At 42.2% G+C, this 25,235-nt stretch overlaps 1 protein-coding gene and 1 long non-coding RNA gene across 2 annotated transcripts in view; one reads left to right on the top strand and one right to left on the bottom strand.

The window, feature by feature from the left end:
* The window catches only part of ADGRL2 (adhesion G protein-coupled receptor L2), a 250,265-nt gene extending 245,967 nt beyond the window's left edge, over positions 1–4,298 (bottom strand). The window contains exon 1 of the mRNA XM_081193663.1: positions 4,275–4,298. The gene's annotated coding sequence lies outside the window, so the exon portion shown is untranslated. The remainder of the gene's footprint in view (positions 1–4,274) is intronic.
* LOC308586820 overlaps positions 1–25,235 on the top strand; it is a 53,272-nt gene that overhangs the window by 2,008 nt on the left and 26,029 nt on the right. The window lies entirely within an intron of this gene.

Raw genomic sequence — 25,235 nt, 5'->3', positions numbered from 1 at the left:
CCTGCCTACTTTTTTCTGTTCTTCCCTGTATTAATGCCATTACAGCAAAAAATAGGTTTGGGAGCATATGTTTGCTACAATAGCATGTGATTCTGTCCTCAGTAAATATACTTCTTGCAAATGCCCTTCCCCACATGAGTGATATTGGGTAGAAAGTGTTGTTGTAGTGACCAAGGCCTGGGGGAGATGAGTTCGAATCCCCACTCAGTTATGAAGCTCACTAGGTGATCTTGGGCCAGTCACTCTCTATTAGGCTAACCAACTTCACCAGGTGGTTGTGCAAATTAAAGGGTGTGTGTGTGATGGTGGGCTGTGCAGATTGTCCTGAGCTTCTTGGAGAAAGAGTAAGACAAAAATAAAATAAAAACATAAAATGACTTTGTAGTTCAGCTTCATGCTTCTTAGCAAACTGTAAATATTTAGCAAATAATAAAAGACGATGATGCACATGATCATATGGAAATGAGGACTAATTCTTTGTTCCAGAATCTGTAGGATACAATGAGAGGAATGAACAGCTCAGCCCTGCTTCCTTCCCCTGGCCTGGAATGAGCTTCTTCATGTGGACACACCTTCCATTGTTTGAGCAAACAATGCTCACAAAGCCAGTTCTTCTGTTTCTCTGGCTTATCCTGCACTGCAGGCAATGTGGAAAAAGGAAAGATGTAAAAAGAACACCCTCAATGACCTAGATCATCTCGGGGGCAGTCAGAAATTGTCATCTATGCCCTGATCATTCCTGGGAGCTCTAGAACCGCACTGCAGGAGAACCCAAGCAGCATCTGAAAGCAAGAGGGAGCCACAAGTTTAGAGTGAAGGTGATCTGAGTGAGTCAGTGAGAAGAGTGGGCCTGTTTTCTGGTTCAGGAAGTGCTTCATTGAAAAGTGCCAGGGCGTGCGAGCCTTTATCCAATGGGAGGCTGCTCAGTGGTGTGGGAAAGACAAGGGAACCTGTCTAGCCTCACACACCCACTCGGATTACGAATAATATTGATATCTTCCGGGGCCAAGCCATAAAAATGAAATAGCACCTGTGGCAATGCCTTGGGAAGTCCTGCCTCAAATTAATTCTTGCTTCCAGGAATGGTTGTATGGGAGAAAAAGGAAGGAAGAGGGGGGTCATACTGAAACGTGTGGTGGGGGTGAGCCTGGGTCTGGAAGGGTAAGCTACAAAGAATAAATAATAGAATTGTAGAGTTGTAAGGGACCACAAAGGTTCATCTAGTCCAAAACCTTGCAAACAGGTAAAAAAGGGTAAAGGTAAAGGACCCCTGGGTGGTTATACCCAGTCAAAGGTGACTATGGGGTTGCAGTGCTCATCTCGCTTTCAGACCGACAGCTTTCCAAGTCATGTGGCTAACATGACTAAACCGCTTCTGGCGCAACGGAACACCATGATGGAAACTAGAACGCACGGAAACACCATTTACCTTCCCACCATAGCAGTACCTATTTATCTACTTGCACTGGTGTGCTTTCAAACTGCTAGGTTGGCAGGAGCTGGGGCAGAGCAATGGGAGCTCACTCCGTCACGGGGATATGAACTGCCAACCTTCTGATTGGCAAGCCCAAGAGGCTCAGTGGTTTAGACCACACATCACACTAGCAAATGTAGGAAACTCAACACACAGTTCCCCATCCACTTTGAAACCAGACCCTGCTTAGCTTTGCCAATGCACTAGCAGATTTATTGCTAGCCCCTACACAGAGCAACTTGAATAGTCACCAGAAATACTTGCTTTAAGATGCTAGTGACCTCTGGGTGCCTCAGTTTATGCTCCCCGGTTTTCAGGACAGAGTGACAATTAAGCTTTGCTTATCGTTTGTCTGCCTCTGTACCACTTTGAATAAAATGTCCTTTGGAGTTTTTCATACGGCACTGGGTGCATCTCTTTGCTGATTCATTTTCTGTGATAGTCTCACTGAAACGATTCTTAAGTGTGACACCCTTCTCTCTGAAAGTCAGCCTTGGCACTACACCTACTGACCCGGTTCTCCCACTTCTTTCACCATAGGAAAGCTTTGGCAGCCAACCAAGACAATGAGACAGCTCCTTGTTTTATATATAGTCCTCAGCCCTGACATGGATAGAAGTGATTCATTTTGCACCTAAAGACAAAGGATTCTCTCGTTTTGTACTGTTCACCCCGAAAAACCTCATGCGTTGCCAACATAAACAAAAGTTTCCAAGGATGCAGGGATAATAATAATAATAATAATAATAATAATAATAATAATAATAATAAGCCACCCATCTGACTAGGTTGCCCCAGCCACTCTGGGTGGCTTCCAGCAAATTAAAACATCAAACATCTTTCAAATGTCTTCTAAAAGTCAGATAGTTGTTTATTTGATGGGAGGGCATTCCACAACTGAGAAGGCCCTCCACCTGGTTCCCTCTAACCCAGGGGTCTGCAACCCGCGGCTCCGGAGCCGCATGTGGCTCTTTTACATCTTTGCTGCGGCTCCGGAGCGGATACTAGCGAGGGGAGGAGGCGCATTGTGCACCCCGACACTCCTCACTGTGGCGGGCGCTGTACTGGCTGTGACGTCGCATGGGGGCGGTGCGTGCGTTAGTCACGCACCGTCCCGACGTCACCTTCCCGCCCACTGTCAGATTGTGGCTCCGGAGATATATTTGTTTTAAATGTCGCAATGGTTTTGCGGCTCCCAGTTGTTGTTTTTTCTTCGGAAACGGGTCCAAGTGGCTCTTTTTGTCTTAAAGGTTGCAGACCCCTGCTCTAACCTCACTTCTCGCATTAGGGGTGGCTTTTACAGGTGAAGGCATTATATGATCTGTATTGACAGTTACCTCATGCCAATATGCCCATTTGTATGCAAAGGATACAGGGTCTTTGACAGTACTCAAGGTGAGGCCTGAGTCAGTACACACCAGCATAGCATGGGGCAGAGGATACTGAGATCACGGGTGGTGTGTGCTATCTAAGAGTTAGTTGGGCTCTGTGATCACATTTTGGACTTGCACACTACAGTCTCCTGGGGAAGCACAATATATTGAGTCAGTCCCTACCACAAAAGCTCCCTAGCCTGTCTACAGTGAATCAACAAAGATATCTAACTTTTATTTCACACACACACACACACACACACACACACACACACACACACAACTCCTCCAGTCTTGAAACCATGTTATAGGTTTTCTTAAATCCCGTGAACGCCTCTGCTTTTGTATCAAAGACAACAGAAAATCAGCTTGGCACACATTTTAAGCCCTCCATTGTTTTAATGCATCTTTGCATTTAAGTTCTTGAATAATTGCCTTTTTTTGAAAAGTTTCTTCTGGGATTAGACAGGAAAGCTTTCAGCTGTAAGACTAAGAAGAGGTTACATTAGTGCTTGGAAGAAACTACTTTTTTCCAGCAATATTTTCCCCCATTGTCAAAACAGTTCAAATGCATGATGGCTTTATGTTTATTTCCAACCAAATGTTTGAGGAATGAGATGATGTTGAGGTGGGGAATAGAGGCCTATTTCAAGAGCTGTTGAACACAAGTCTCCTTAACAGTTGGTTTATCTCATTCAGGCTCCTTTTCTATGAAGTCTCATTTTAAGGTGACCTTTTCACGTACAATATGATGAATTTTTCATTTTATTTGATTGCAAAGATGCTATGATCAAAGAGTAGAATAAATATTGCCTTTTTCCCAGTCTTGGGGTAGTGCTGGGGAGAACCTTAGAAAATATCTGGGTGTTGTTGTTTTTTACAAAATGGTAGCATGCAGCTTTTACTCAGGATGTGGTGTCTATATTCTGAAAATATACCATTTTAAATTCACATATGCAGCAAAACCCTGGTGGAACATAAATAAGGATCAATTTTTATACAGTTCAACACAGTAAAACATTATATAGGCCTAACCCTCTCTCAATCTAAAGCAGAGATACAATTCCTCTCTCAACTGATAGAACGTAAACCATATTTATGTGTGTGGGTATGTATATATTACAATAAATTATGCAGCAAAACACATTGGCGAACACACCAGGTTTCTAAAGCATTTCCAGCAGAGATGGTAAATCTTTATGTTTCTGTAGAAACAACAACCAAAAATACTAGACAAAAATTAGATGGGAATTTTAAAGATGGCTTTACAGGGTTTAAATATTCAGATGTTTATAGCTGCATGAATAATACCCTTATCAAGTTGCATATTTATTTTTAAGTGAATTTTCATTATTTTCAAATGACAATTTTGCTTGTTCTCCTTTGTATTCATTGGTGTCAGATACAGAGAATAGTTTTCTGCTTACCATTCTGGGGAAGATGAAATTTATCATTGTGCCAAAAGTACCCTGGAAAGCAAAGAAATGTTATTAGTTATTATGCCCTTATCCATGGGGAGCCTAACTCCCCAAACATCAGCATCCACACGCACAAATGAAACAAACCAATAGCTAGAAACACAAAACAAAGCAAAATACAAAACAAAGTGTCTCCCAGAAACATCCTATATCTATTTAGGAAGCCCTAGTTAAATTCTGTGGGTGCTCAGGGCCCCTGAAAGTAATCACAAAAATCAGAGTATACATTATATTTTGTATTATTATATATTATTATATTATTGCTTTTCAAGCAGGCTCCACAGAGTGAATTAAACAGAAATGGCCACACAATAATCATCAATTGAAATGATTGAATGAACAGCAAAGAGAAGTTTCAAGGGTGAAGGAGGACCAAATCTAAGAGCAAAATGGTTCTTGAGCAGCCACGAGGTGTGGTTGTCAGGGCTGGGTGGCAGGGAAACCATCTCAACTGGAAGAACTGGAATGAGAGGGTGGGCAGCTCTCCAGGCTGTTCCATCATCTCCCCCCCCCCACCCCAGGGCAAGATGGTGTTTGAGGAAGGTGTTTCCTGCTTGGCAGGGGGTTGGACTTGATGGCCCTTGTGGTCTCTTCCAACTCTATGATTCTATGAAGGAGATGCACTGGGATGACTTCCATCTTTTAAAGTTTTTGGTGAGCTTTTTCCACATTTGTGCAAAGACAGGCTAACAAAAAGGCTAGAACCCAGTTTAACCACATGTTGCAGCTTGAAGATGCCATGTTTATCATTTGATTTATACCCCACCTTTCATCCAATGAGCTCAAGGTGGCATACTTGGCTCTCCATGTCCTCCTTTTGTCTTCACAACGACCCTGTAAGGTAGGTTAAGCTGAGAGGCAACAACCACCCCCAAGTCACTCAGTGAGCTTCATGGCTGAGCGGGGATTTGAACCCCTTTCCCTCAGGTCTTAGTCCATCACTCTAACCAGGGCACCATACTGGCTCTCATTACGTTGCTAACCATAGTCATATTCACAATGTGATGAGAAGCAACTGGGACCTCAGCTGAAAACATTCACAAGTAAAGGATCCACCTGGGCATCTGTCAAAGGACAGCTGAAATAAGTCACTTATGGGGGGGGGGGTATGTGTGTTCAGAGAAGACATTATGGTCATGCGAATTTGTCCTATGTTGAAAATCAATGCTGCTGCTTTTTTGCATTAGATTGAAGCCACAGCTATGAATCAATTTGTGGACTTTCCATTCTCCTACACTTTTTAAAGCCATTAGTACTTCAGATTCATTTGTGTATCACATATTTATTCTATTCTTCCAAAGAGCTCAAAGCAGTATATATAGGATTGTCCCTGAAAGGCAGGTCAGGTTAAATAGTGACTAATAACCCACTGAGTTTCACGGCCAAGTGGAAAAATGAACCTGAATTTGCTACATCCAAGCCCAAGACCCTAGCCATTATTAGACAAGCAATAGCCCTGTTTTAAAATTCCTCCAGATTGCACAGAGAATCTGATGTTTTATGTGACAATGGACCCAAGGCAAAGGTCCCTTTCACTCTAGCTCATTCAGGAAATCACAGCTCATTTAGCACCACCAACATGGTATGATACAGTAGAAAACAGAAAAAAATATGCTGTCTTTCTTTAATCAGCTTACAGTATATATGGTGGGTCAGACAGGGATGCAAAGAGAAATCTGTAGCTGAAACTGAACAGTGAGAAAAGGGAAGTCAGTCAGTAGAACAGGAACTACTAGACATTCTCATGGTTAGGTACAAGTTTGTCAGTGGCTGCTTAACTTACTTTTGAGGTGACTAAGGGTGCATGTGAGCAAGGGAGTTTCCTTTCTTTCATTCTGCAAATCAGCTCTCACCAATGGTTGGTCTGGTACTTTGTAACCTTCCCAGTTGCCCACACTTCAATTAAATTCCGGGGAAAGGGATCATGAGGTAATATCTCTCATGGGCCTTTTTCAGATCAGGAAGCATGGAGAGTTGGCTGCAGAGTGCTTGAGAAATGTTTACCGGAAAGAAATTCTCTCTCTCTCTCTCTCTCTCTCTCTCTCTCTCTCTCTCTCTCTCACACACACACACACACACACACACACACACACACACACACACACACCCTTGGCTATCTTGCAGCAATAAGGTGATCTCAAAACTTTGTGCTCACAGAAATTCTAAATAAACTCTAAAGTGCCTTGAAGATGAGGCAGAAAAAAATGGAGGCTTCTTTTGTGAAATTGGAGGACAGATTTGAAACATGGAATCCAAACACCACAGAGACCAAGAAAAACCCACATTGTCTAACTGTAGTTGTTAAGCATCTAGGTTTGTTGAGGCAGTTGCTTTCATTTCTCCTAGTTTACTACTCAGGTCTTGCCTAGTGGATTGGCCATCAGCTAGGGACTGTGGGAGCAAGTCACTGTGTTCCTTATGGGAAAAGGAACCAACTAGGGTTGCCACCCATCTTATAAAAAATGGGATTGTCACACTTTGCGACCACAGTTTCCCTTGTCCCGTTTGGCCCCCAAACAGGATGCCTTTTGTCCTGTTTTCAAATAATAATAATAATAATAATAATAAATAAATCAGCATTTGTGTGTGTTCCCTACCTTGCTTGTCTCATGCAGCCTAGCTTGCTAGGTGCCTAGGAAGTTGAGCCCACCCTCCCCTCCAAAGCTGGCTGATTGACACTCCGGGCTAGGCAACAGGGGAGCCAGCGCTCAGTGGAAGAACATGTGTCCTGCATGCAGAACATCCCACATTCAATTCCACAAGTGACTCACTGGGTGGAGTGGAACAGCAACACCAGCTTCCCAGTAGGTGGATTAATGTTGCTTACCTGGAAGGGGAGGGGGAAGGGCAAGGTGGCGATGAGGTTAATGCAGTGCGAGGAGTGCCCAATTTCCCCCGCCACTGCATTTGAAGTGCGCCAACCTCCTGGCCATTTCACCTTTCCCTCCCAGTAAGCAAAAGCAACCCACCTGCTGGGGAGCTAGCATAGTGGATCCTTCCCCGCCCCTAGTGATCCACTTCTGCTGACATCTCCAGTTGAAATGCTCAGGTGGCAGGTGATGCAAAGACCACGGAAAGCTGCATGGAGATTCAGAATGTAATACCGGATTAGATGAACAAACAGCCTCTTCTGAAAATAATGCAGTTTCTTATGTCCATGACACTGCAAATGGTATCAGTGCACCGCACCCAGTCTGAGTACATCAGTTCCAAACTTAGAAATGCATCATCATTGTTTTGCTGATATTACCTGTGTAGCAATGGCTACTGAATCCACATAGCCAGGTCCCACCCTGCACTAATAACACTGGAAAGAGAGAGGTCACGTAGCCTTCTCCACCTGTATTGCACCTGCCCAAAGGCGGTGGCAGGGTAGGAAATAACCACAGCCTCCACCCATCCAATGTGGTTTCGCTGCTTCAAAATCTTACTAACCTAGAATGTAATCCGGCTACACTAAAGTGGGAAGCACACTTTGCAAGTGACCTTGGTTTTGTTTCTTCTTCTTCTCCCTAAGATAAAACATGTAATTAAACTAAATTCCTTTCTGAATTTAGTCTTGAATTTTAAGGCGCATACTGCTTGATGTCTCTTGTGACATTCTGTGCTATAAATTCTTTGGCACTTGGGCTACCTGGCCACCCTAGAACTCATCACGCTAAAGTGCTTCACCGGGCTGCCAATTATTTTCTGGAATTACTAGTCCAACCCCATGACAACATTTTTTTAAAGTTGTTGCTTTCCAACACTTTTTCTTCTTCTTCTATTAACATTTCAGCCTGACCAATGTATGCTAGCTTACTGCTCATACCACTAAATGCAATGAACTCCCTGCACCTTATAAGCCTCATAAGGTCACATTTACTCCTTGCACTTCATAAATCAATAAACACATTCAAAAGTTCTTGTTGTTGTTTTTTAATCGACAGTTCCTGAAGAGGGCAGTACGTTCTAGATATTATTGAATCATAATCTAAGACGTGACAGCCAGGCTTTACTGTACTGTAAGTAAGAGAGTGAAAAAACATATAGCTGGATATTTTGTGTAGCAGTTCCCATGGAACAATAAACCAGATCAGGCTGTTACAAGCCAAGGTCAAAACTGCATCCGATTATTAAAGGGAGCATTCAAATAAGGGAACAACAACAAAATCAACAAGAAGTTGTACTTTCACAAGGAATGGGTTTTATCTTTAATGCCAGATATAACTCGTCCCCCCTCCTTATTGGCAGTGCATAGACTGTCAAAAACTTCTAAAGGGGTTAGATTTAATTATCTCACTCCTTGCACATTTCATCTCGATTGCTATGGCAACATGCGGTTGCCTCAGCAGCAATGCACACTTTAATCAGATATTTCCTCACTCATTTCTCTGTTCGCCACAGCAATGCAATGAAATTTATAGTCAAGCCCTGATACATGTCGCTACACCTCAGAGGAACCGGCGGAGTCCCTTCCGACCAACCCAAATGGGTGAGCATATCAGCGCACCGACATGTACGTGCAGAGCCACCTACCCAGATGTTTTCAGAGTTTGGCAGCTGGATGACATGTGGAGTGCGAGGAGATGATAAGTAGGTGTGCTTAGAGCGCATTTCAACTTCATTGATTTCTCTCTCTCTTTTTTAGCCTGTTTCCTTTACCACTCCCTCTTTACAAAGCAGCCATCCACTTATTCAGGCAGCCCAACCCTCCAAGCTAATGGGCAGCACCCCGGGTTTCTGCAGGAACTCTATTTAAGTGTCGAGAAGAGAAAACATAATAACCGGCCAGACAATATCATTTCTTCCACTTCCACCCCTCCCCAAAAAGCTTTTTGTTTGATTACTCATCCCTTGATTAAACACCTCTCAGAGGATGACACGGCCTCTTTCAACTGCCTGACTGAGAAATCAGGGACAAATGCTAAAACAAAAATAATTAGGGGCAGCGAACCAGCAGCAGGAGTGCAATTCAAACAGCAGACAATGTGATCATTCAGACAACTGCAACATGGGCATACAGTCTGATTACAGGAATGTGTAGCATTTCCAAAGCAGGAGAAATGTATGAATCAGAGGGAAAATTGCAAGCAATTGAGCATGAAGCAAATGGGATGTCTATGTTTCACACATGAAGATAAGGCTAGATATAAAAACAAACAAAACAGATCTGGATGGATAACACTTGAAGTAATACAAAAGCACTGATTGTGATTTTTCTTCTTATTCTTTGTGCTATTGCTATTGCTATTGCTGTTCTTATTTACTTTAGGAGAATAGAATCTGCAGTTCCCAGAATTAATACCAGTTCTTTGCCTCCATTGGCAATTAAGTCCTCTTGGCTCAGTATATGGGAACTATTCCTATACTGGCCTCAGAGTATGGATCTGTGGCACTGGAATGCAGCCAGGGGCTGTAACAGTAAATATAAATATATAAACAGTGTTATAACTATCATTGAAAAATTGGCTGTGCCTGTGAAAAACCCAGGAGAAAAGCATCTTTTTTAAAACAATGTCTTACTTGTTTTTAAACAAATGCAAAAACCATTAAACCCTTGTGCAGCAGTACATCTAATGATCCCTATTCTACCAGGAGAAAAGTCTTATGAGACTTGAGTTAAATTGTTCGGAAGACCACACTGGCCTCCATAATAAACTCAAGTTCAATTGCCTCGTTCTGAATTAAAATGATGGATTTTGGTTGTTGTATTTATAATTAACTTGAGGACCTTTTTCTCCACGTTTGCTGAATGTGTGGAAGGAGCAGGATCACACCATTCATGCTGCCCCTTTAATGTTAATGCACTTGCTGACCACGCCCCCAGGCAGCCATGCTTCTAATGCTTTTAGTCCAAATGGAGACTTATGCACATAATGTTGAACTCCTCCACCCTACAATTACTAGAGTAGTTTAACAATCAATCCCTCTTTCCAGGGAACTCTGGGAATTGTAGTTCTGTGAGGAGAATATGGTTCTCTTAACAACACTCAGCACCCTAAACAAACTACAGTTCTTAGGATTCTTTGGAGGAAGCTGTGACTGTTAAAGTGGTATAGTGCTTTAAAGGTATAGTGCAAATGGGGACACAGATGAAGAAGTATCTAAAACATCATGCTTTGAAACCACAGTTTACAAAGACAGAGGCATTGTGGGTAAAATATGTCACAGAGCAAATCAACGGGGTTATTTCATCAGTAGGGACTGGCTGAGAAAGAACGCAGATGGTTTATGAAGGAGGAGGAAGATGGAATTGTGTCGTAAATTCTTGGCTACACTTGAAGGAAATATGGGGAGCTTCAGGAGAGATGTTTGGGCAGAGTGGAGGAAACAGAATCATGTGTGAAGGAAATAAAAAAATAAGGTCTGTTTGCAATTTCTACCTATCATATATGCAGCATTACTATTTTCTCACATACATCCCTATCAAAGGAAACATTGATTTCCCTTCCCCCGCTGTGATGCCTAATAGCTCTGAAAATGATTCTCTGAATATAAGTTGAAAGTAAGATTTTTGTTTTCCTTGCATGTCGTGCAGAAGAACAGAGAGGGCATGGATAAAGATTTGTCAAGAAAGTGAAGCGATTTGCCATAGAGACACAAAAGCAAAACACACAAACATGACTTCATTGCCATTAAACTTTTCCTTATGAACATATGCTACACAATGTATAGGCGCTCAAATGTAAACATTTCAACAGAGTAAGAGGTGGTGGGGAACCCCTGAAAAGTGGTTATAAATTACCATAATTACTACAGACAGAAATGCATTCATAATCCTATTGTAAGTGCATAATTTTACTCGCACCAGCAATCTTTCCAATTCCATTGGTGCAATCTAGTAAAAGATGGTTGCACTTAAGTTCCCTTGAAATCAATGGGACTTAAGAACACAGTGAAGCACTTAACATCCAGTCTTGCCTAATTCTTCCCAGGTTGTGCCCAGTGGATCAACATGTAGAATTTAATAGGGCTGGAAAGCAGCTGAAGTTCCTCTGCTCCAAAGCAGCTTGTTTGAACTGGATAATCAATGTGTCTGAGAGCTAGCTCACTCTTTCTCCACTCTAGAAGTCTTGCGCATGTGGCAGGGCCAGAGTGAACATCTCCACTGAGCGCATGCACTCAAGTGCACATACCTGATCTCATCATTCTTCCACCTCCAAAAAAATAATAACGGATAGAAGGATCATGGCTATCAGATGCACCACACATACACTTATCTGTGTCGACACTGCATGTTCAATTTACACATGACATAATATGCATGATGCATGGCAGTGGATGGACACACAAGCATACAGACTACCACAAGTGTGTGTGTGTGTGTGTGTGTGTGTGTGTGTGTGTGTGTGTGTGTGTGTGTATCTTTGGATACTAGCTTTGGCTGAATCAGACTGTTGGTCTGTCTAGCTCAGAATTTTCTATGCTGACTGGCAGTGACTCCCCAGAGTTGCACAGAGGATTCCTTCCCAATCCTACCTGCAGGAATGGCTCACCTGGTGGGAAAGAGCCACAGAGCATTGCTGCCACTTATTGGGAGGGAGCAGAACATAGGCAGTGAGGGATAGTAACTATCCTGTTTACCAGCTCCTCAGTTAACTGGTAAAGGTGACCAGCGAAGTGACCAGCAAGCTTTTCTAGATCAAGGGCTGGGGAAATCCCTGGTCCCTGATGCTATTGCTTTGCGAAATGGTCACCCCAGGTAGGTTCATCTGGAGCAGGGGTTGGCAAACTAAGGCCCCTAAGGGGTCGTATGACCGGCCCATGGATCCAATCGGTCAGCGCCCATGCACCGCGCTAAAAAGGCACAGAGCAGAGCAGGGACTGCCTTCCATGATGCTGGCCGGCTTACCATTGGCTGCAGGAAGCTCCTGTAGCCAATGGGAAGCTGCGCGTGCCTCCTCCGCTCCAGAAGGAGCACCAGAAATAGCGTTTGCGCATGCGTGTGTGCGCACACTCTGGCCCACTGCGGCATCTGCGGGACCATAAACCGGCCCAAGCCACAAAAACTTTGCCAACCCCTGGTCTGGAACCTTTATTATATATCTTTAGGCACCAGACGAAAATGTTCCTTTTCAACCAGGTCTTGGGCTGATTAATATTCTGTGGCCTTTTAAATGTGTTCGCGGGAGGGTGTGTGGGTGTGGTTTTGGTTCTTTTTTGTGCTTTTATTTTTCATCTGCCCTGAGATCTTTGGATGAAGGGTGGTATAAACATTTAATCATCAACAACAACAACAACAAAAGAGGCAGGTTGGCGGCAAGGTTCGGGTTGCGCAGATGCATAGCAGTCCTACCTCTGAATTTATGCAGCCTTGACTTCACCACCATCTCACCCCTCTCTTTGTCTCTCCCAGTAAGGGGCACCCAGGTAACGACACCACTTTTTTTTGGTTCACCCCCTGCCTATGTCACTTCCTCCTACTCTGAGTTTTCAGGGACTGAACCTGGCATGTTTTGCATGCAAGACATGGGCAACGAAAGTAGATCCTGTAGGCCCATATGGTTGCAAAGTGACTTATATTTCAAGGTTTGAAAGACCAATGCCCACCATCCTAGTACTCAGTTGTCTGAATATCTTACAGCCTCCCTGCTTTTAAACACATGACCTAGAATGATTAATCTCATTTAGATACATTTTTGGACAAACAAACAGCATATGTTAATGAACATGTTTGAGTTAAGATTGAAGGAATATCCTTATTGTTAATGTCAGCTAGCAATGTTTCTATCTCCCCATATTTCCTTCTGTTATATCTGAATAATAATAATAATAATAATAATAATAATAATAATAATAATTCAACTAAGCAACTAAGCTATGGGCTTCAATCCAGTTTGTGGCTAGGCTAAATCACTTATCCTGCAGCAGTGTACAACTATCCAATTTTGTTTGTAAGAAGAAATATTTTACTGTGCAACTTTATCCCTTCCTGTAAACTGATGCCTCACAAACAGGGGGTGGTGCGCAAATGCTCACACAGCATCCTGAACAAAGCATTTAGAAAAAGCACCTAAAATGCAGAGGGAAATACCCTTATTTTAGTTTCCAGCTGATGCTTGTTAGGCTAAGTAGGCATCTAGAACTCTGCAAGCAAAATGGCTAGTGGAAAGAGGGTTAAATGCCATTTCTGAAGTTAGACATCATTGCTGAAATTGCTCCCCCACTCTTTGTGCAAATATAACACGTACAATGACGTCTTTTAGAAATCTAAGCCCCCACCCCAAAAACCAGCCTTCGCTGATAGATATTAGAGAGACAATGATAATAAATATATTCCTGAAAGCTCTGCAGGATTATGCTTTGTTCTTCCAGATTCAGTTACAGCAGCTCTTCAATGAGAGGTAACCAGCACAGCAGCTAAGCTTCTAATTTCTCCTTCTTCAACCTTGAAAGTGTTGCGGGATATCACCTGACCATTAAATAGTGAGGAGGAACTTGTTAAGAACTCCTGCCTGGCTATATATTTATGGACTTTATGCATACTTTTATTATAGCACTAACATTCCCTGAAGGGATTATTAAGTTGTTAGACAAATTAAAATTAAATAAGAAGGAAAGGTGCACTTGAACTAAAATCTGTTTAAGCATGCCTAAAGGCAAGGACCAGAGCGAGCAGCAGGAATGTCTCCTCCTGCATGTCTCCCGCAGCTCTTTGCCAGCTTCAGTGGTTCCTTCTGCTGCCAACTTCCGTTTCAGAAGACTTTAGTGAGGGCAGTGCAAATAGCAGAATTGTAAGCTGACCATTTATTTATTTCTCTGTGAAGGTTTTCTGTACCACTAACATTAATGGGGGGGGGGATTATGGCTGTGATAAACAGCATAAAATCAGCACTGAAATGATATTCAGAAAACAAGGGTGAAATACATTTTAAAAAACCCAGTAGCTCAGATTTATGTTGTTGTTGTTTAGTCGTTTAGTCGTGTCCAACTCTTCGTGACCCCATGGATCAGAGCATGCCAGGCACTCCTGTCTTCCACTGCCTCTCGCAGTTTGGTCAAATTCATGCTGGTAGCTTCAAGAACACTGTCGAAACATCTCATCCTCTGTCATCCCCTTCTCCTTGTGCCCTCCATCTTTCCCAACATCAGGGTCTTTTCCAGGGAGTCTTCTCTTCTCATGAGGTGGCCAAAGTATTGGAGCCTCAGCTTCAGGATCTGTCCTTCTAGTGAGCACTCAGGGCTGATTTCCTCAAGAATGGATAGGTTTGATCTTCTTGCAGTCAGCTCAGATTTATACATTGGTATAACTGGATCGGCCCTCAGGGAGGGCCTGGGTGAACAGGTGAGTTCTAAGCAGGTGCTTAAATGCCATTATGGTAGTTCCCTTCATTGGGAGAACCTGGCAAAGGCCATGTTCCACCACACTCAAGGCCCTGGCCTTGGTAGAAATAAGACAAACCTCAGAAGCATCTGACACTACTGAAAGTGTCTCTCCCAAGGATCAAAGCGCCCAGGCAGTGAGAACCAAGATGACCTGGTCCCAAGGTGTTCAGTGCCTCGTGTGCTCATAATATACTGTAGCCCCAATGTCACTTATTTTTAGGGACCTCTCTGATAAAATTATTCTTTGCTATTCCCAGTCATCACATTACTTTAGAACGCTGGGACTTTTCTGATTTCAAACCATCATACCCTATCAACCTATGAAATAAGCACCATAGCTTAAGAATGTTGCACATTATTTAACATTTTTTAATGCAGCAAACTTAAATCCAGCTAAGCCATCTGCAAAAACAACTAAACACCTGGCTCTCCTTGCACATCAGCATTTGACACTGAGCTTTGTTTGTTTGTTTCTGCTCATGCATAGGGACAAGGTCATAACGTTTGAAGCTGGCACTTATTAGAAGTCAGGCATATTTTTCAAACTCTTCCTGTGAAATTTATATCATATTTAATACCCCACCTTGAAATGACTAGAAATATTTTTTGGGGGGTTCCCCCTCCTTATGGTGTGCTCTTCCATCTCCCATTCCCCTTAAGAGTTTAGTAGCATCTGGAGTCACTGTATGGTGATCAATGATTTGAACTATGCAGTGTTCAGCCATTGATCACACAAAAGACAAACATATCTCATTGGCAAGCCATGGAGAACAGCTGATCCTGCTTAGTCCGTGAACTTGCATCTCCAGCAACCACCTAAGATACAATAAGGATCGGGGAAAGTCTGGAAAAGGGTAAGGAAGAGTGCTCAATTCAGTCAAAGCAGTATCATTTGCATTGTGATGATTTCCTTAATGCTACATTACTAAGTCTTCACACGTATGAAGCTAAAAGCAACGCTTAGTTCCTAGAAGAAGAAAAATCTCTGCAGTATGGTCTTAATAATAGTTACAAACCTTTCAGGACGGTTAGGATTATTTTACTGCAGGTAATTCACTTTGCAAATTGTAAAGTGCACTATCAATGTTATTGGAATCATATTCATTTACAGGTATTACATGGATGTACATAATAATTTCTATGTAGCAGTTCTTTAAAGTTAAGTCTCTTAGAATCATTTTTTAAAATGTCAGCATACACTATTTACAGCTTATTTTTATATATATATATATATATATATATATATATATATATATATATATATGTGTGTGTGTGTGTGTGTGTGTGTGTGTGTGTGTGTGTGTGTGTGTATAGGTGTGTATATAGGTGTGTATATATATATCCCCAACTATAAATAGCTACAGTTGAATTTGTTCTGGTTCCATCAACCCCTTTGTTTCTCCAGCACACAAAGTTCCACTGGTTTGAGTCCAGCACCATTTGAGAGTGGAATCTTGTAGAGTGAGTTGGCAATGACAACCCCATTTAGGTTTAAACAGGTGATGGGGTTTGAGCCAGATGGGGTTGTCCAAGACTGGACATAAGGGCATCTGAAAACCCTACTTTCTCTGTGCAGATTCTGAGCCTGCAGTTATTCATTATATCTTGCTGCAGATCTTAAAGCACTTTAAATAAAGTTGAGAGCTTTACACCTATACTGTAAGTCTTCACTCCAGGAGTGTCACTGGGTCTGAAATCCTGGAGGGCCTCTGCCCATCAGTGTCAACTGTCCTGAGCTAGATGGAGAAACATTCTGACTCTGTAGAAGGCAGCATCTTATGTTTTATGATGTACTAGGCATGTCCTTCCCTGTTGCTTGCTACCAGTTCCAATTACACATGATCATCACAAATACATCACAAATACATGAGAATGGTTTTGCCACCCATAAAACAACAAACTCTGCTAATAATCCATTAGTTTGTATTCTGGATTTTGACTTAGGTTTGTTTAAGTAGTGTTAGAAGCTTCTGAGTTGAATTTGAAATTGCCAAATTACTTATTTTAATTTCTCCCAGTTAAACAAATCAGCTATTCCCCCCTTTATTATACACCCACTAAAATATAATCGCCAAGAAACAGGAGGATGTGTTGCAAAAGCTGGACTCGTTCAGCTACAAGACAGAAGAAATATCCGCAATCCACGCTGATACATTAGGTGTGTGTTTGTAAGCTCATTCACACAGCAGCAGCCAGATATTAGCAGGCCTGGTCCTCTGCCTTTTGCACCTTCTGGGACCATTTAAGCCATAAAAATAAAGGTAAGATGAAAACAATGCTAAATATAAAAGGTAGGCATTAAGAGTCTCAATTTTTGCTCCTTTATGAAGGTGCAAGCAGCTGAGTTTCAAGACAAAAATTAATCCTCTCCCTCTCTTTAGAAAAATAAATCCTCAGAATTGTGGTGTTGATGATCCTTGAAATTATTAAAGTGGAAAGGAAATTTTAAACTTAATAGATTTTGCCATTATGGAAAATGCTAGCAGTTTAAAATCAGCTTGGAAAATAGAACTAGGCAAATCCGTTTTGTTTTGTTTGTTCCTGTGCTCAGGCAAGATAAGACTTTTATGCTCATATGCAACTGAATTCATTGCAATTTGGCACAAAGTCTGGGCACCCAGAGCTTGAATTAAGACAGGCATTGTACTCAGTGTAGTCAGCTCAATTGGGTATTCTTTAAGTTCCTTGTACAGTATTTCTGATATTCAGAGGTGAGTGCTGCTGCTTATGTATGTAAATGGCAACCAAAATGATCAAGGGGGTGGAGAAACTCTGCTTTGAGAAACTCTGGTTACAGGGAACCAGGCAGAGGGCCTTCTCAGTAGTGGCACCCTCCCTGTGGAATGCCCTCCCACCAGATGTCAAAGAGAAAAACAACTACCAGACTTTTAGAAGACATCTGAAGGCAGCCCTGTTTAGGGAAGCTTTTAATGTTTGATGTATTACAGTATTTTAATATTTTTTTGGAAGCCGCCCAGAGTGGCTGGGGAAGCCCAGCCAGATGGGCGGGGTATAAATAATAAATTATTATTATTATTATTATTATTATTATTATTATTATTATTATTATTATTTGAGGAAATCAAACCTGCAACCTTGGCATTATCAGCAACATGCTCTAAGCAACTGAGCTATCTATGTACTGTAATAATATTTGGTGCTTTTTAGTTTGGAGTTGAGTGTGGTGCTGATAACGCCAGGATGTAAAGGATTTCAATGCCAACTCTCCACAATGGCTGTGTTCTACCTCTACTGTCGGAGGCTGCTTGCTTCTGAATGCTAGTTGCTGGAAAGCACAGTTCGCCACTATGAGAAAAGGAGGCCGGACTAGATGGGCCACTGCCCTGATCTTATGTTCTTATTCTCATGTAAGAGGGAGGTATGCAAAAAGGGCCTTTACACTTGCCAGAAGCTCAGCTCTGCCCTCGCTGGTCCTGGAAGGAGCCTTTTAAAAAGTTCCATATGCTCAGAGACTTTGCGCCTGTTCATTGGGAGAGATAGGAAGACCAGAGCATTTGTTCTTTAGATGTCCCTTTTATGAAAAGGCATGTAGTAAGACCATTGATCCCCTACTGGTGAGGCTTGCTGACCTCCTGGAAAAGCAAAAATTCGACCTTTTCCTGTTAGGCAAAGATGGGAAGACGACCCAGATGGTCGCCAGATTCTGTGTACAGATCAGTAGGCGCAGACTCAAACTAGTTCGTTAAGAAAATCCCCAAACTCGGAGGTCTGTTCTTAACCTGAAACTGTTCTTAATCTGAAGCACCACTTCAGCTAATGGGGCCTCCTGCTGCCGCTGCGCCGCTGGAGCATGATTTCTGTTCTCATCCTGAAGCAAAGTTCTTAACCCAAGGTACTATTTCTGGGTTAGCGGAGTCTGTAACCTGAAGCGTATGTAACCTGAAGCGTATGTAACCTGAGGTACCACTGTATACACTTAATGCATTTATAAATTTTAAATTTATTGTTGTACATTGCTTTAATTGTTTGTTTTCCTTCTGGGACTGTTCCCCCGTGTGTGTTTTATAAGCTGGTCTCTGACCGTAATAAATTATCTATCTAAGAGGGAGGTATCAGCAGACTCGGAAAACTTCCCAGGATTGTAGAAGTATGAAGTATGAATTGTAGAAGTATGAATTTTCTTGTTTCCTGCTTGGCAGGGGGTTGGACTTGATGGCCCTTGTGGTCTCTTCCAACTCTATGATTCTATGATTCTATGAAGGTTCTTTAGGCTGGGGGGGGGGACTAAGGAAGGTAGGATTCCAAAAACAACATAATGAGGCAGTATCTTGGAGGAAGGCATGGCTGGCTGATTGGAATATTGAACAAGAGTCCTCCATGCTGCAACATTTTGTTGCGGGTACCGCTGTTTGAAATAGGTTTGGATTTTGACTTTAAAACAAACTGCAAGTCCACTATAAAAATGCAGAGCTCAAGTGATCTCAGCCCAAAAGACTTGGGTTTCAAAGGAGGATACAAGCATAACAATAGGCTGACTTAGGAATTTCCCCCAACATCTCTGTTATATGTGGGCAGCAGAGACATTCCCCCAAGCACTTGTTTTGCAGCCACCTTGGAATAATTTGCATATGGAATGTAAGCAGGAGACTTTTGTATTTGAATGCTAAACACTGCCGTGTATGGATAGCCATCAGCCACCATAAACTTTACCCAAGTTCCTCCTTTGTAATGCCCTTGTTCCTATTGATCTTCATTGACAGTAGGCAACCATCCCATTTTGATTGTTTTGTTTTGTCTTGTTGCTGTTGTTTTGTTAATTATATGGCCTTTTGGTTTTGATGTGCCCAAGAGTTTCCTTTGATATTCTAGGCTGCCCTGAGTGCACAGGCAGTTGCTTGATAACAGCCATATTTTTAGAGGTGCCAACACAAACAATCTGAGCAATGTTTGTGTCCAGGAATGGAATCTTCCACGGGATAGCAAGGGACCCTGGAAAGTACCTTTGGGTCACATAGTGCTGTTAGTTTGAAGGCTGGTGAAATATTTTGGCTGACAAGCTTAACTGCCTTGAAACTGTAACCACAAAGCAGCACAGAGTGTACCTCTCTGCATTTTTTGGCCTGTGTATCATTTCCACCCACCCCACCCTATCTAAACTATCTATCTAGGTAGATTAAGAACACACAAATCTGATGAACTGGGCTCCTATCCACACACACACACACACACACACACACACACACACACACACACACGTGTGCCATGTTTGCTGTAAAATGGAACTTGCTCTTTGTGGATATTTTGTGTCTCAAATAAGAAAATAATAACAACACATGTGTTAAATTGTAGCTGATAATTGCAACAATTTCTTGCATTCCTTTTGCCCTCTGCTACATTTTCCTGATGTTTTCAGATCTTTCCGAAGCCACACATTTCCTTTGTACGTGTGCGCGCGCGCGTGTGTGTGCCTGTTGTTAGCTCCCTGTTCTCCAACGTTATGCCCTTATGTTTTTATAACACAGAAACTGAAGCACATCTTTCCCCCAGGACCTTTATGGGAAGAGCACTTACCTTATCTTATCTTACCCTCTTTTGCAGTTTACTTCCTGTTCCCGTTGGAGTCAATGCTGATCTAGGCTTTCAGCATGAAAGTCTGAAGTGGGATTTTAAGTGCAATTGATTGAACTTGCTAAAGTACCACCACCACCAACAACGTATTTATACGCTGCCCTTCTGACTGGGTTGCGAGCCACTCTGGACGACCTCCAATACTACCTGTGGTTGGGAACCCTGATAAAACAAGGTTTGTGGCAATGGGAAGGATGGCAAGCATGTTCAGCCAAACACACCTTGAATCCCTCCTCACATTTTCACACTGAATGTGGGAAGCTCAGAAGTGGAGCCAATATATGCAAGCAGTGCTGGAGATCACCACGAACTCCTCCCTTGTTCTCTTAGAATGGCAATGGCACCCACCTGAGAGGTGCCAGAGCTGAGCTCTGGTGAGCTCCGGCTGAAAATAAAACCCCTTCATGCATGGATATGGGGGGCGGCGGGGGGGATTGCACGCACACTCTGCCCCTCCCACAAACTTTTGGACACCCTTTCCACTCACTCACCCAGAAATGCCTCAACAGGGTTCCTTAGTTCAGTCAAATGAACCTTAACACGAATGCTTGGTCCCTCTGATTTTCTTGGGAATTTATTCAAGCCATGAGATTTCCTACATTGCAGGCACTGCTGCCATTATCCCAACACCTCCAGATAATGCCACTAACCTTGCTATAATAAAATACTATTACATGCCCTATGCTTCTCTGAACAAGATTGGGAAAATTCAGAAAAAAGCAATCAATAATATTTTTCAGATACAGTTTAATCAATGCCAAAAATCATAGAAGCATAGAATTGTAGAGCTGGAAGGGATCCTGAGGGTCATCTAGTCCAACCCCTTCCCCAATTCAGGAATCTCAACTAAAGCATGCAGGACAGATAGCATGGAGAGGAAGGGGAATGTTTCTTTTAATTGATTGTCACTGTTACAGTTGCTTCGTAGAGCCATGAAACTTTGGGCAACAATGAGTGGCTTCATTGATCACAAAGGTCAATGAAGGGTTTTTGTTGTTGTTGTTTAATCTGTTAACTGCTTTTTAATATGATTGTCATGATTATCATTTCAAAGATTAATGTTTGTGAATATTTTACATTTTGCAAGCGGCGTTATGAAAATAAGGCCTTAACTATTAAATTCGGCAAGCAAAATTTATATACTGTTTTAGTAAACTGCTTGCTAAAAAATTCTTTTAAAAAAATTCAACAAGCCTATCCAAATATATTTGATTCTAAGTTTGTTGATTTTAGATGTATATTACTATTTTATATTTTTTTATGTACACTGATTATATACACACTATCGTGAGGTAGATGGGTATAGGATCATACCAGTTTCCATTAATTTGAAAATGCCTCCTCTGGTATACAAAGGCTGATTAAAATGCCATTTACATTTGATTTGTAATCAGGTCATTTCACCTTCTTCTTCCATAATACTAAATAGGTTTTAAGATTCTGTTTTTAACCTCCAGGGTGCTGCTAATATGTGATCTTACCATTTACTATCTTACGTTGGGTTGTTCTTGTTTTTGTTTTTATTGTGTATTTTTGTGGTCTTATCTTGTGGTTTCATCTTGTGAACTGCCCGGAGACCTGGGTATAGGGTGGTATACAAGTTTAATTAATGATAATAATTACAAAACTAACTTTTGTCCTTTATTCATATTTTGCTTCCTTCATCAGCAAGTTGTGTACTGACTTTCCTATTCAATTTTCTAAATATTTCCTTCTTTCCTTGGATAACAGACTAAACAGAATGCTTCATTTTAAAAACAGAAACAAAGTATTACTTTCCATAACTGGAATTTTTTTTAAAACCTCTAATCTTATTGCAATATTCTTACTGTAGAGCTTTCTCTGGTGTGCTTTGTGAGTCTGTCAAGGATTCTAGGCTTCTGTTTGCTTTGTTTCATTGTCATCAAGATTTTCCTTAGCGTCTAAAGCATTTCCCAATTTGTTATGATCACAGCAAATTAAAAAGAAAAGAACAAGAATTACACATAATTTAGTGGGACTACAATGGGAAGGAACAACTTGAAATTCTTCATCTGCACCAATTTACTAACCAAGTATTTACAGCCAAGATGCCTATCTGAAGCTTGATGTTTTTGTAACCCAGACTTCCAAGGAATGCAAGGAGAGCCTATTAAAGCACTTTGTCAGAAAGGCGAAAATATATATATAAAGATTTAGGGCAATACATCAGCAAGATAAGGATCTCACATTAAGATGACCTTTATGTGTGAAAAGCAGCTTTTCTTGCAACCAGCTGCCAAACCTGCTTTGACCTGCCACAGGTCCCAAGGCTATGCAGATATGATGTATTAGTTTCTTTCTTGTCTCAAGCAATTCTCAGAGTTAGTGCAATCAACTTGTATATTGCCACCTGCAAAGCTGGCTTTGGAGGAAAAAATCTGAGAAGGGCAAAAAAAACGCACAAGACCATTCTGCGTATGTTTACTCAGAAGTAGGCCCTAGTGAGTTCAGTGGGGCTTAACACCAAGAGATTGCAGATTATTTATAGTTTTATTTTATTTTATTCTGTGCTTCCATGAAGGAGATCAGGGCAACATTGTGTGTCTCCTCCCCCTTTTCACCCTACAACATCCCTGTGAGGCATGGAAGGCTGACAGACAGTGAATGGGTCAAGGTCACTTTGTAGTAAGCTTTGTAGCCGCAAACTTGGTTTCCTTGGTTTAACCACGCATACACAACATGCGACATGTGTCCATCCCTTTCATGAGACTTGATCTCCCTTCTTTCCATACATAATGGAAACAGAAAGTAAAGCTCTCCCACCAGTCCTAGGTAAAGGTAAGGGACCCCTGACCATTAGGTCCAGTTGCGGACGACTCTGGGGTTGCAGTGCTCATCTCGTTTTATTGGCTAAGGGAGCGCGGCATACAGCTTCCGGGTCATGTGGCCAGCATGACTAAGCCGCTTCTGGAACCCCAGAGCAGCGCACGGAAATGCAGTTTACCTTCCCGCCAGAGTGGTACCTATTTATCTACTTACACCTTGATGTGCTTTCGAACTGCTAGGTTGGCAGGAGCAGGGACCGAGCAATGGGAGCTCACCCCGTCGCAGGGATTTGAACCGCCGACCTTCGGATTGGCAAGCCCTAGGCTCTGTGTTTAGACCACAGCATCACCCGCGTCCCTCCCACCAGCCCTACAAACCTGTTAAAGCACATTCCCCCTCCAGGAATCCTGAGACCCAGGATTTGCAGGGGGAGGGAAGTGTTGCTTTAAATGTGCGGTGTGTATGCAGACAAAGTCCTATACTGTCTATGATTTACTTTCTTTCTCCAGTCTAATCTAAAGCCACAAACGCAATCTATGGCCTTGGGAAAACTACCCATCCTGCCTATAAAATAATCCCTTTGAACAGCACCAATATTCTGTCAGAACTGAGCTAGACTCGGTAAATAAATTAAACACAAGGGTGTTTGTGTGTGTGTGTGTGTGTGTGTGTGTGTATAGGCATTTGAAAAATGTTGTCAATGAGGCCCACCAAAGGGCCTTTGAGGAGTGGCTAAATGCAGGCTCTCTAGGCACAAGGCATGTCAGACCTCTCTCACTCCCCAAGCCAACACCATCTCAGACCTGTCACTCCTCTGTTAATGTGCTTGTCTTGGATGGGGGGGGGGAGGGAGGGAGAGGGGGTGGCAGTGAGGACTGGGATAATGCTTTTTTTCTTGAAGACAAAAGGAGGCTGCCCACCTGCCTGCATAAACCCCTGACTGATTGTTTTTATAAAAAACGACCAGGCAGACAGAAGGAAGCTGAGGAATATTTACTAATAAAATAGTCTTTGTTTGCTGAAGAAAATGCAAATATGGGGGTTTAATTAAAACACTCTGGCTCACACACACATACACGCTGGACCTTATTTAAGAGCCAATTCCACAAGGACATTGCATCAGTAGGGTATGTAATAAGGGTTAATTCGCTGTGGGTTAAATCACAGAGTTTGCCAATCAGAAGGTCGGCAGTTTGAATCCCCGCAACGGGGTGAGCTCCTGTTGTTCAGTCCCAGCTCCTGCCAACCTAGCAGTTCGAAAGCACGTCAAAGTGCAAGTAGATAAATAGGTACTGCTCTGGTGGGAAGGTAAACGGCATTTCTGTGCACTGCTCTGGTTTGCCAGAAGCGGCTAAGTCATGCTGGCCACATGATCTGGAAGCTGTACACTGGAAGCTCCCTCGGCCAGTAAAACGAGATGAGCGCCGCCACCCCAGAGTCGGCCATGACTGGACCTAATGGTCAGGGGTCCTTTACCTTTTTAATTCATGCTATTTCCTCTTAAGTTTCTTTTCCATCTAGGGCAGGCTTTGCCACCCTGCTGTGCTTCGGATGTCATTGAACTACAATTCCCATCTTCTCTGACCATTGACCATGCTAGCTCAGGCTGATGGGAGTTGTTGTCCAATAATATCTGGTGGGCTGCAGACTTTAATTAGTCTCGACTGAATGGGAAATATTCCTATTTAGCCTGCCACCTACAAGCCATCTTTCTGATATGCTTATGTTGGTGTGTGTTGCCTTTCATTCGGAGCACACAGTGCAGCGTTCAGACAATGGTATTTTTCTATATTATATCTGCTTTGGGATGAAAAGAAAGTGGTTGTATAAATGGTTCCCTGGTGAAAAATAGGCAAATGGAGGCAGCAGCTGTAAGAGACAGATGGGGCATACATTATACAACTTAAAACCATTTCTGAAGCAGATCTGAAAAAAGTATTCCAAAACAGCAACTAGGATTGCATGCATTCTGAACTCATAGGTTCAGACATTTCCACTTAGAGGATCATTTATGTCTTACTTCGGTACAAAAGAGTACAGTTAATAATGGATTCTCTTGCAAATTGTGTCACGGAAATAGGTGCCTTTGTTCATCTTTGATCTTTAAAATGTCAAGCTATTTTTAGGAACTACACTGTAAAAAGCCATTTAACATTTTGGATGTGGCTGCAGAGTTAATACTTATTACAACTGGGAGACCTATAGCGACAAGCTTTGCCTTCTGGC

This window comes from Podarcis bocagei (assembly GCF_964188305.1).
Source record: "Podarcis bocagei genome assembly, chromosome: 5".
NCBI lineage: Eukaryota > Metazoa > Chordata > Lepidosauria > Squamata > Lacertidae > Podarcis > Podarcis bocagei.
Note: the sequence above shows the minus strand (reverse complement) of the source record. Positions and strands in the feature narration are given on the sequence as shown.